Source organism: Balaenoptera borealis (assembly GCF_965194805.1).
Source record: "Balaenoptera borealis genome assembly, chromosome: 1".
Lineage (NCBI taxonomy): Eukaryota > Metazoa > Chordata > Mammalia > Artiodactyla > Balaenopteridae > Balaenoptera > Balaenoptera borealis.
This window is the reverse complement of record NC_138860.1, coordinates 24,574,701-24,586,944: the sequence shown is the minus strand read 5'-3', so window position 1 is coordinate 24,586,944 and position 12,244 is coordinate 24,574,701. Positions and strand designations below refer to the sequence as shown.

The 12,244-nt window shown below is 39.9% G+C and overlaps 1 long non-coding RNA gene across 1 annotated transcript in view; it reads left to right on the top strand.

Annotated features, from left to right (window-relative positions):
- The first annotated feature begins 18 nt into the window (after positions 1–18).
- LOC309606361 overlaps positions 19–12,244 on the top strand; it is a 49,805-nt gene continuing 37,579 nt past the window's right edge. Inside the window, exon 1 of the long non-coding RNA XR_014231779.1 lies at positions 19–165. This is a non-coding gene — a long non-coding RNA (uncharacterized lncRNA). The remainder of the gene's footprint in view (positions 166–12,244) is intronic.

Genomic DNA, 12,244 nt, shown 5'->3' with positions numbered 1-12,244 from the left:
CCGGCCCCGCCCCGTCGGCGACGCTACGCTCCCTGGTCCACGTCGGGGCTCCGACCGGAGGCGCGTCCCTGGAAAGGCAAGGGGCGCGAGAGGGGCCGGGCCTACCCCGCTGCGCCGCAGGGACCCCGGAATGGACCTGACGTTGGACTGAGCACTGACCTTAGAGTGAGTGGAGGCTGGGCCTGTACTGTAAGAAGGCCTTGGCAGCAGCACCATAGGGCGGTAGCGCATTTGCTTCGTGGACAGTCTCCTGTCTTGTAGTTTTAGGTCCCCGCATTCCAACCCCCCCACCCCACCCCCGGGATTTACTCACAATAAGGGAGCACTAGTGGCCTGGGGTGAGCTAACATCTTGAGAGTTTTCCTGGTCTGTATTCTAGAGCTTCAAAACTACCAGGTAAAATTGAACAGGGATAAAATTGAACAGGGATGAAATTGCTACCCATGACCTGAGAATTGACCTGGAACGTTGTTTCCAGGATTTGGAGTCCAAGGGGTGAGTTGTCAATAATCTGATATTTCTGAGTGGCTTCACTTTAAAAAGGTGAAATTCACTCAACATAACAATTTTAAAGTGTGCAGTTCAATGGCATTTAGTACTTCACGGTATGGTACAATCCCAGCCACCTCTATCTAATTCTGAAACATTTCCATCACTCCAAAATAAAACCTCCTACCCATTTAAACAGTTTCTTCACATCTCTTTCTCCCCTCAGTCCCTGGCGACCTATTTACCTCTTTTGGATATTTCATATAAATGGAATCATAACAATATGTGACCTTTTGTATCTGGCTTCTTCACTTAGCATAAATGTTTTCAAGGTTCATCCACATTGTGGCATGTATCAGCACTTCATTCCTTTTTTTATTTATTTTTTAATTTTTTAATTTTTTTAATCAGTCATCAATTTTATACACATCACTTTATACATGTCAACCCCAATCGCCCAATTCAGCACACCACCATCCCCACCCCACCGCAGTTTTACCCCCTTGGTGTCCATACGTTTGTTCTCTACATCTGTGTCTCAACCTCTGCCCTGCAAACTGGCTCATCTGTACCATTTTTCTAGGTTCCACATACATGCGTTAATATACGATATTTGTTTTTCTCTTTCTGACTTACTTCACTCTGTATGACAGTCTCTAGATCGATCCACGTCTCAACAAATGACTCAATTTCGTTCCTTTTTATGGCTGAGTAATATTCCATTGTATATATGTACAACATCTTCTTTATCCATTCGTCTGTTGATGGGCATTTAGGTTGCTTCCATGACCTGGCTATTGTAAATAGTGCTGCAATGAACATTGGGGTGCATGTGTCTTTTTGAATTACGGTTTTCTCTGGGTATATGCCCAGTAGTGGGATTGCTGGGTCATATGGTAATTCTATTTTTAGTTTTTTAAGGAACCTCCATACTGTTCTCCATAGTGGCTGTATCAATTTACATTCCCACCAACAGTGCAAGAGGGTTCCCTTTTCTCCACACCCTCTCCAGCATTTGTTGTTTGTAGATTTTCGGATGATGCCCATTCTAACTGGTGTGAGGTGATACCTCATTGTAGTTTTGATTTGCATTTCTCTAATAATTAATGATGTTGAGCATCTTTTCATATGCTTCGTGGCCGTCTGCATGTCTTCTTTGGAGAAATGTCTATTTAGGTCTTCTGCCCATGTTTGGATTGGGGTGTTTGTTTCTTTAATATTGAGCTGAATGAGCTGTTTATATATTTTGGAGATTAATCCTTTGTCCGTTGATTCGTTTGCAAATATTTTCTCCCATTCTGAGGGTTGTCTTTTCGTCTTGTTTATGGTTTCCTTTGCTGTGCAAAAGCTTTGAAGTTTCATTAGGTCCCATTTGTTTATTTTTGTTTTTATTTCCATTACTCTAGGAGGTGGATCAAAAAAGATCTTGCTGTGATTTATGTCAAAGAGTGTTCTTCCTGTGTTTTCCTCTAAGAGTTTTATAGTGTCCAGTCTTACATTTAGGTCTCTAATCCATTTTGAGTTTATTTTTGTGTATGGTGTTAGGGAGTATTCTAATTTCATTCTTTTACATGTAGCTGTCCAGTTTTCCCAGCACCACTTATTGAAGAGACTGTCTTTTCTCCATTGTATATCTTTGCCTCCTTTGTCGTAGATTAGTTGACCATAGGTGCGTGGGTTTATCTCTGGGCTTTCTATCTTGTTCCATTGATCTATGTTTCTGTTTTTGTGCCAGTATCATATTGTCTTGATTACTGTAGCTTTGTAGTATAGTCTGAAGTCAGGGAGTCTGATTCCTCCAGCTCCGTTTTTTTCCCTCAAGACTGCTTTGGCTATTCAGGGTCTTTTGTGTCTCCATACAAATTTTAGGATGATTTGTTCTAGTTCCGTAAAAAATCCCATTGGTAATTTGATAGCGATTGCATTGAATCTGTAGATTGCTTTGGGTAGTATAGTCATTTTCACAATGTTGATTCTTCCAATCCAAGAACATGGTATATCTCTCCATCTGTTGGTATCATCTTTAATTTCTTTCATCAGTGTCTTATAGTTTTCTGCATACAGGTCTTTTGTCTCCCTAGGTAGCTTTATTCCTAGGTATTTTATTCTCTTTGTTGCAATGGTAAATGGGAGTGTTTCCATAATTTCTCTTTCATATTTTTCATCATTACTGTATAGGAATGCAAGAGATTTCTGTGCATTAATTTTGTATCCTGCAACTTTTCCAAATTCATTAATTAGCTCTAGCAGTTTTCTGGTGGCAGTTTTAGGATTCTCTATGTATAGTATCATGTCATCTGCAAACAGTGACAGTTTTACTTCTTCTTTTCCAACTTGTATTCCTTTTATTTCTTTTTCTTCTCTGATTGCTGTGGCTAGGACTTCCAGAACTATGTTGAATAATAGTGGTGAGAGTGGACATCCTTGTCTCATTCCTGATCTTAGAGGAAATGCTTTCAGTTTTTCACCATTGAGAATGATGTTTGCTGGGGGTTTGTCATATATGGCCTTTATTATGTTGAGGTAGGTTCCCTCTGTGCCCACTTTCTGGAGAGTTTTTATCATAAATGGGTGTTGAATTTTGTCAAAAGCTTTTTCTGCATCTATTGAGATGATCATATGGTTTTTCTTCTTCAGTTTGTTAATATGGTGTATCACATTGATTGATTTGCGTATATTGAAGAATCCTTGCATCCCTGGGATAAATCCCACTTGATCGTGGTGTATGATCCTTTTAATGTGTTGTTGGATCCTGTTTGCCAGTATTTTGTTGAGGATTTTTGCATCTATATTCATCAGTGATATTGGTCTGTAATTTTCTTTTTTTGTAGTGTCTTTGTCTGGTTTTGGTATCAGGGTGATGGTGGCCTCATAGAATGAGTTTGGGAGTGTTCCTTCCTCTGCCATTTTTTGGAAGAGTTTGAGAAGGATGGGTGGTAGCAGTTCTCCAAATGTTTGATAGAATTCACCTGTGAAGCCATCTGGTCCTGGACTTTTGTTTGTTGGAAGATTTTTAATCACAGTTTCAATTTCCTTACTTGTGATTGGTCTGTTCATATTTTCTGTTTCTTCCTGGTTCAGTCTTGGAAGGTTATACCTTTCTAAGAATTTGTCCATTTCTTCCAGGTTGTCCATTTTATTGGCATAGAGTCCTATAAATATCAATTAAATCTATCTGGTCTATTGTGTCATTTAAAGCTTCTGTTTCCTTATTTATTTTCATTTTGGATGATCTGTCCATTGGTTTAAGTGAGGTGTTAAAGTCCCCCACTATTTTTGTGTTACTGTCAATTTCCTCTTTTATAGCTGTTAGCAGTTGCCTTATGTATTGAGGTGCTCCTCTGTTGGGTGCATATATATTTATAATTGTTATATCTTCTTCTTGGATTGATCCCTTGATCATTATGTAGTGTCCTTCCTTGTCTCTTGTAACATTCTTTATTTTAAAGTCTATTTTATCTGATATGAGTATAGCTACTCCAGCTTTCTTTTGATTTCCATTTGCATGGAATATCTTTTTCCATCCCCTCACTTTCAGTCTGTATGTGTCCCTAGGTCTGAAGTGGGTTTCTTATAGACAGCATATATATGGGTCTTGTTTTTGTATCCATTCAGCAAGCCTGTGTCTTTTGGTTGGAGCATTTAATCCATTCACGTTTAAGGTAATTATCGATATGTATGTGCCTATGACCATTTTCTTAATTGTTTTGGGTTTGTTTTTGTAGGTCCTTTTCTTCTCTTGTGTTTCCCACTTAGAGAAGTTTCTTTAGCATTTGTTTTAGAGCTGGTTTGGTGGTACTGAATTCTCTTAGCTTTTGCTTGTCTGTAAAGCTTTTGATTTCTCCATCAAATCTAAATGAGATCCTTGCCGGGTAGAGTAATCTTGGTTGTAGGTTCTTCCCTTTCATCACTTTAAGTATATCATGCCACTCCCTTCTGGCTTGTAGAGTTTCTGCTGAGAAATCAGCTGTTAACCTTATAGGAGTTCCCTTGTATGTTATTTGTCATTTTTCCCTTGCTGCTTTCAATAATTTTTCTTTGTCTTTAATTTTTGCCAATTTGATTACTATGTGTCTCAGCGTGTTTCTCCTTGGGTTTATCCTGTATGGGACTCTCTCTGCTTCCTGGACTTGGGTGGCTATTTCCTTTCCCATGTTAGGGAAGTCTTCGACTATAATCTCTTGAGATATTTTCTCTGGTCCTTTCTCTCTCTCTTCTCCTTCTGGGACCCCTATAATGCAAATGTTGTTGCGTTTAATGTTGTTCTAGAGGTCTCTTAGGCTCTCTTCATTTCTTTTCATTCTGTTTTGTTTAGTCTGTTCCACAGCAGTGAATTCCACCATTCTGTCTTCCAGGTCACTTATCCGTTCTTCTGCCTCAGTTATTCTGCTATTGATTCCTTCTAGTGTAGTTTTCATTTCAGTTATTGTATTGGTCATCTCTGTTTGTTTGTTCTTTAATTTTTCTAGGTCTTTGTTAATCATTTCTTGCATCTTCTCAATCTTTGCCTCCATTCTTATTCCGAGGTCCTGGATCATCTTCACTATCATTATTCTGAATTCTTTTTCTGGAACATTGCCTATCTCCACTTCATTTCGTTGTTTTTCTGGGGTTTTTTCTTGTTCCTTCATCTGGTATATAGCCCTCTGCCTTTTCATCTTGTCTATCTTTCTGTAAATGTGGTTTTTGTTCCACAGGCTGCAGGATTGTAGTTCTTCTTGTTTCTGCTGTCTGCCCTCTGGTGGTTGAGGCTATCTAAGAGGCTTGATGGGAGGGACTGGTGGTGGGTAGAGCTGACTGTTGCTGTGGCGGTCAGAGCTCCGTAAAACTTTAATCCACTTGACTGTTGATGGGTGGGGCTGGGTTCCCTCCCTGTTAGTTGTTTTGCCTGAGGCAACCCAACACTGGAGCCTACCTGGGCTCTTTGGTGGGGCTAATGGCAGACTCTGGGAGTGCTCACGCCAAGGAGTACTTCCCAGAACCTCTGCTGCCAGTGTCCTTGTCCCCACGGTGAAACAGAGCCACCCCCCGCCTCTGCAGGAGACCCTCCAACACTAGCAGGTAGGTCTGGTTCAGTCTCCCCCAGGGTCACTGCTCCTTCCCCTGGGTCCCGATGCGCACACTATTCCGTGTGCACCCTCCAAGAGTGGGGTCTCTGTTTCCCCCAGTCCTGTCAAAGTCCTGCAATCAATTCCCACTAGGCTTCAAAGTCTGATTCTCTATGAATTCCTCCTCCCATTGCCGGACCCCCAGGTTGGGAAGCCTGACGTGGGGCTCAGAACCTTCACTCCAGTGGGTGGACTTCTGTGGTATAAGTGTTCGCCAGTCTGTGAGTCACCCACCCAGCAGTTATGGGATTTGATTTTACTCTGATTGCGCCCCTCCTACCGTCTCACTGTGGCTTCTCCTCTGTCCTTGGATGTGGGGTATCCTCCTTGGTGAAGTCCAGTGTCTTCCTGTCGATGATTGTCCAGCAGCCAGTTGTGATTCTGGTGTTCTCGCAAGAGGGAGTGAGAGCACCACTTCATTCCTTTTTATGGCTGAATAATATTCCATTGCATGTATAAACCACAATTTGTTTATCTGTTCATCCACTGATGGGCCTTTGTGCTGTTTCCACCTTTTGGCTATTGTCAGTAGTGCTGCTGTAGACATGTGTGTACATATATTTGTCTGAGTACTTGTTTTCAGTTCTTTGGGGTACATACCTAGGAGTTGAATTGCTAGATCATATGGAAATTCTATTTTTAACTTTTTGAGGAACCATCAAATGGTTTTTCACAGAGCCTGAACCATTTTACACTCCTACCAACAATGAACAGAGGGTTCCAATTTCTCCACATTCTCCATCACTTGTTATTTTCCATTAAATTTTAAAATTATTATTTATTGCCTTCCTAATGGGTATGAAGGTTTTGGTTTGGATCTCCCTGTTAACTAGTGATGTTGATTGTCTTTCCTGTGCTTGTTGACCATTTGTATATTTTCAGAGAAATGTCTATTCAAGTCCTTTGCCCATTTCTAATTGGGTTATCTTTTTGTTGTTGTAAGTGGTTCTTTATATATTCTGGATATCAGACCCCATCAGATATATGATTTGCAAATATTTTCTCCCATTTTGTAGGTTGTCTTTTCACTTTCTGATAATGTCCTTTAACGTATACATGGCTTTAATTTTGATGAAGTCCAGTTTATCAATTTTTTCTTTTATTGCTTGTGCATTTGGTGTCATAGTCAAGAATCTATTGTCAAATCCAAAGTCATGAAGATTTACCTCTGTGTTTTCGTCTAAGAGTGTTATGGTTTTAACACTTACATTTAGATTGTTGATACATTTTGAGTTAACTATTGTATATGGTGTGAGGTCCGGGTCCAGCTTCATTCTCTGGCATGTGGTTATCCAGTTGTCCCAGCACCATTTGTTGCAGAGACTGTTCTTTCCCCCAGTGAATGGTCTTGGCCCCCTTGTCAAAAATCACTGGGCTATAGATAAACGGGAAAAAACAAATTTTAAAAAGAGCTATTTAAATGAAAATTAACCCAAGATGGAAATGGGGCAGGTCAGCATTTTGACAGACAAAATAATGATCCAAATAATGACCTTCGATAAATTAGAGAAATGAATTACAAGTAACAGAAACAATGATTAAATAATAGGTTCTTTAAAATGTAAAGATCCTTGAGGGTCACAAACTCAACTGATGTATGAGCCATCTCTGCAGAATCCCCAAGAAAGGACTGCCCAGCCAGGTTTGTCGTTGTTTTGGGAACTTTCAGTATTGTACTTTATTGAGAGGTTGAATTTCAGCCCCTAATGTGGAGCATAAAGACTCGTAAAATGAGTTTAGGAAGTAGTCCCTCTTCTATTTCCTGGTAGAGTTTGAGAAGGATTAGGTGTTAATTCTTCTTTAAAGGTTTTGTAGAATTCACCCAGAGAAGCCATCTGATCCTGCCTTTGGAGAGATTTTTGATCACTGATTCGATCTCTTACTTCAATCTCTTTACTTTTTATAGGTTTGTTCAGATTTCCTATTTATTCTTGAGTCAGTTTTGGTAATTTGTGTGTTTCTAGGAATTTGTCCATTTTCTGTAGATTATCTAATTTGTTGGTGTATAATTGTTCATAGTATGCCCTTATAATTCTTTTTTTTTCTGCAAGGGTCATAATGATGTCCCCACTGTCATTCTGATTTTAATTATTTAATTATACCTTTTCTCTTTTTTATCAGTCTAGCTAAAGGTTTGTCAATTTTATTGAGCTTTTCAAATTTTTCATTTTAGTTATTGTACATTTCAGCTCCAGAATTACTTCTGTTTGGTTCCTTTTTATAATTTCTGTCTCTTTGTTGATATCTTCTATTCGTTTATACATTGATTGTTCTCTGGTTTCCTTTAGTTCTATGTCCACAGTTTCCTTGAGCTATTTGAGCATATTTAAGACAGTTCATTTAAAGTCTTTGTCTTAACAAGTCCAGTTTCTGGGCTTCCTCGGAGATGGTTTCGGCCAAATTCTTTTTCCTGTGAATGAGTCATACTTTTTCTTTGTATGCCTTGTAATTTTTTGTTGACAGCTAGACAATTTGAATATTGTGGCAGCTCTGGAAATCAGATTCTGTACCCCTTGGCAAGGTTTGCTGTTATTGCTTGTTAAGGGTTACAATCATCCATTTGTTTAGTGACATTTCCAAACTATTTTTGCAGACTGTATTCCTTTTTTTAATTTAATTTTTATTTTATATTGGGGTATAGTTGATTTACAATGTTGTGTTAGTTTCAGGTGTACAGCAAAGTGATTCAGTTATACATATACATATATCCACTCTTTTTCAGATTCTTTTCCCATATAGGTTATTAAAGAATATTGAGTATAGTTCCCTGTGCTATACAGTAGGTCCTTGTTGATTATCTATTTTATATATAGTAGTGTGTATCTGTTCGTCTCAAACTCCTAATTTATCCCCTTTCCCCTTTGGTAACCATAGGTTTGTTTTCGAAGTCTGTGAGTCTGTTTCTGTTTTGTAAATAAGCTCATTTGTATCATCTTTTAAAATTCCACACATAAGTGATATCATGTGATATTTGTCTTTCTCTGTCTGACTGACTTCACTTAGTATGATAATCTCTAGGTCCATCCATGTTGCTGCAAATGGCATTATTTCATTCTTTTTTATGGCTGAGTAATATTCTATTGTATATATGTACCACATCTTCTTTATACATTCCTCTGTCGATGGACATTTAGGTTGCTTCCAAGTGCAGAATGTATTCCAATCATGTGTGGTCACTGAGGTCTCTGTTCCATTATCTCATTGGTCAGCCACTGACTTGACACAGATTTCCTTAAATACCTGGAGTTCCCCCTCCACCGCCCCAAATTAGAAGAAACCTCTCCTGGTCCTTGTAGATTGGCCCTGAGGTGAGTACTCCTGCTGCACTTAACCAGGCCACCTGCAACTCTGCCTTAGTCTTTATTTCCTGCTTGTATGGAAGATCAGCCAAAAGTGCAAGCCTAGGGTCCTCTCAGGTCTTTTCTGAGCATGTGTCTGGCCCTGGACATGTGTGTTGTAGTCTGGATTCCCTGATATAAGAAGTAGCCCTTCAAAGCCCTTATTCTTCCAGTATCTTCCTCCTCAGTCTTCCCCTTTCCAGGCTTTTTGGTTTGTCTGCTGCTTAACCCCATCTGCCGCCCCTTGCCCCAGACAACTATGGGTACTGTATGTCTTTAAATCCTTTCAAAAGACGCCACCTGGGAAGCTGTTCCAGTCTGAGGGGGGTGAAGCAAATGTCAGCCTCTGCACCCTCACGGAACTGCCAGCTGGGCCAAAATGTACAGCCACATTTTTGAGAACAAGGTCTGTATTGCCCACCCTGGCACCAGCAAGCCACAACGGATTCAGGCTGTTGTCCCCCTGGCTGCTGCTGGGCTGGGGAATGGGAGATGGTGGGTGGGTAAGCAAAAATGCTGCAACAATTTCTTACTGAAATAGCAGCCTCTTTCTTCATGAGTCACTCCCCTGGTTGCTCTAAGTTATTTTTTATTAGATTCCAGAGTTTCAGAAAAGCTGATTCTGTCAGATTTTATCAGCTTAATGGTTGCTTAAGTGGAGGTACTGATTCTTGGAGCTCCTGGTCTGCCATTTTCCATGACATCACTCCTAAGTAGCCTCACTTTTACCACTGAACACTATTGACTGAAAAATTTTCTCCTTGATGCCGTGCTCGCCTTATTTCTCTCCATGGTGGACTTCACCTCCTCTGCCCATTGTTGCTTCCAGGCGTCACTGGAGTTCTGTTCTCACTGTGCACACTCTTCTTGGGGAATCCACCCATGACCCAAGCTGCCACCTCTATGTTGATGAATCTCCAACTTAGTCCCCTCCCCAGAGCCCCAGGCATATGGACCACTACTCATGGACCGCTCCACTCAGAAATCCCACAGGTCACTCTAGGTGAAGCCGTGTGAGTAAGTTCTGGCTAATGGGATGGAAGGAGAAGAGGTACATCCTTACTCTTATTCTTCTTGCTATCTGGAACGTGGAGGTGATAACCAGAGCTCAAGCAGCCATCTTGGACCATGACGACCATGAGGATGGAGAATCAGCTCTGTCTTTGATGATTGTGGAGCCACTAGCTTAGAATTGCTTACCTCCTTACTCTGTCTCAGGGAGGGAAAACCAATTTTATCTTGTTCAACAGGCCGTTGTTATTTTGTGACTCCCTCACATGAAGCTAAACCAAAGCTTGCTTAATGCACAACACTGTTGCAGCCCTATTCCCCTTGCACCATTGCTCCACTGGCTGTACTAAGCTACGTGCAGCTCTCTCTGCTAGCATTCCTTTGCACAGCATCTACTGCAGACAAGTCACTTGTCTCCCTCACTTCCTGTGAACATCTCTAGAGCAGGACCTATACATTTCTTGGATTCCTGACATGTCAACTTTTTTAAGGCAAGAAAAAGAGGAATAGGGAATGGACAGTTCTTGGATCCCATTTGTATGTGCTTTACATTTTATTTGTCTTAACTTGAACTATTAGAGCAACTCTGTGAGGGGTGGAACATTATTATTGCTCTTTTATATATGGGGAAATGGAAGTCAACAAAGACAAAGCTGTTTCCCAAATATACATGGATAACGAGGGGCAGAATTAAGTGTAGACCTAGAGTCTGTCTGACCTGATGCAGCAGCCCTCTTTAGCCCACTTATAAGTTTCCATGTCAGTGCATCGGCTGGGCTGTGGCTGAGTAATCTTTGATGAATTAATTCCCTTCATGGTTCTCCTTTGAGATTGTCACTCTCAGCTGCTTTTCACATGCTCGTTTGTGAAGGATGAGTAAGCGCCTTCCTGAACCTGACCTCAGTTCCAGAAGGGGTGGCCTCTGCTTCAGGTTTTGGTGTGCAGGGGATTTTAAGTTTCCTCAAAAAATTAAAACTATGGTCCAGCAATTCCACTCCTAGGTATTTATCCAAAGAAAATGAAAACATTACTTCGAAAAGATATATCCACCCCTATGTTCATTGTAGCATTGTTTACAATAGCCAAGATAGGGAAGCAATCTAAGTGTAAATAGTTTTTAATTTTTTGAGCAACCTCCATACTGTTTTCCATAGTGGCTGCACCAATTTACATTGCTACCACCAGTGCACAAGGGTTCCCTTTTCTCCACATCCTTGCCAACACTGATTATTTCTTCTCTTTTTGATAATAGCCATTCTGACAGGTGTGAGGTGATATCTCATTGTGGTTTTGATTTGCGTTTCCCTGATGATTAGTGATGTTGAACATCTTTTCATGTGTGTTGGTCATCTGTATATCTTCTTTGGAAAAATGTCTATTTAGCTCCTCTGCCCATTTTTTAATTGGGTTATTCATTTTTCTGATGTTGAGTTGTATATTTTGGATATATTATATTTGTATATTTGGGATATTAACTCCTTATCAGATGTATTATTTGCAAATACTTTGTCCCATTCAGCAGGCAGCCTTTTCATTTTGTTGATGGTTTCCTTTGCCATGCAAAAGCTTTTTAGTTTGATGTAGTGCTATTTGTTTATTTTTGCTTTTGTTTCCCTTGCCTGAATAGACAGATCCAAAAAAATATGCTAAGACCAATGTCAAAGAGCCTACTGCCTATGTTTTCTTCTAGGAGTTTTATGGTTTTATAAAACCTATGACTTAGGTCTCACATTTAAGACTTTAATCCATTTTGAGTTTATTTTTGTGTATAGTGTGAGAAAGTGGTCCAGTTTGATTCTTTTCCAAGTGGCTGTCCAGTTTTCCCAACACCATTTATTGACAAGGCTGTCTTTCCCCCACTGTTTATTCCTGCCTCCTTTGTCATAGGTAAATTGACATATAAGGGTGGGTTTATTTCTGGGTTCTCTATTCTGTTCCATTGATCTATGTGTCTGTGCCAGTATCATACTGTTTTGATGACTGTAACTTTATAACGTAGTTTGAAATCAGGGATTGTGATAACCTCCAGCTTTGTTCTTCTTTCTCAAGATTGTTTTGGCTATTCAGGATCTTTTGTGTTTCCATACAAATTTTAGAATTATTTGTTCTAGTTCTGTGAAAAATACCATGGATATTTTGATAGGGGTTGAATGGACTCTGTAGATTGCCTTGGGGAGTATGGGCATTTTAACAATATTAATTCTTCCAAACCATGAGCATGTTATATCTTTCCGTTTGTCTTTGTCATCTTCAGTTTCTTTCATCAGTGTCTTATAGTTTTCCAAGTATAGGTCTTTT